Here is a 954-nt window from a genome sequence, read left to right on the forward strand (position 1 = left end):
GGGGCTGGGTTTGGACCCCCCACCTCCAGCATGTGGGGCTGGCACCCTACTCCTTTGAGCCACAGGTGCCGCCCCATATTGCCAAATTTCTTAAGGAATATTTTTTTTTTTTTTTTGCAGTTTTTGGCTGGGGCTGGGTTTGAACCCACCACCTCCAGCATATAGGGCCAGTGCCTTACTCCTTTGAGCCATAGGCACCGCCCCATGAAAGAATTTTTTTAGAGTGTGTGAATAATTTAGTCAATACAAGAATATAGAAAAGAGATTAGAATTGTTTACACCTATTAAAATAGCTTTATTAGATTCTCACGAGTTTGTCATTAATTTATGAAGAGGACAGAGATTACAATTATACTTTTTTGTATAACTGGAAAAACTAGTTATAACAGTTTATACTCTTTTTCTAAGAAGCTCTGATACAGTTAGCCTCATCTATCTAACTTTGTGATGTGTTCATCAAAGAGAGATACAGTGAACCTAAAACTAAACCTGAAAAGAAATTTTCAAGCTTGCAGATTTACCTACTTATAAAGATGTTACCCATTAAGAGTACCAAATTAAAACCTTATCTTCCAGCCTATTTTGAAAGTTCTTTTGCAAAGTGATGTTAGCTAAGGAAGCAGCATCAAAGCCCTTAGTCTAAATGTGTGAGATTGGCCGGGCATGGTGGGAGGCTGAGGCAGGAGGATCAAGCTGGGCACTGTGGAGGGCGCCTGTTGTCTCAGCTACTAGGGAGGCTGAGGCAGGAGGATTGCTTGAGCCTGGGACTGTGGAGTTGCAATCATTCACTTAATTTCCAGTATTGGAATGTGGTATGTAGGGTGGAAGTTGACTTCCTTTTTTTTTGAGACCGTCTCAGTACGTAGCCCTCAGTAGAGTACTGTGGTGTCACAGCTCACAACAAACTTCAGACTCGTGGGCTTAAGTGATTATCTTGCATCAGCCTCCCAAGTA

Source organism: Otolemur garnettii, unplaced genomic scaffold, assembly GCF_000181295.1.
Source record: "Otolemur garnettii isolate 467f Iridium unplaced genomic scaffold, OtoGar3 scaffold00035, whole genome shotgun sequence".
In the NCBI taxonomy this organism is placed as follows: Eukaryota; Metazoa; Chordata; class Mammalia; order Primates; family Galagidae; genus Otolemur; species Otolemur garnettii.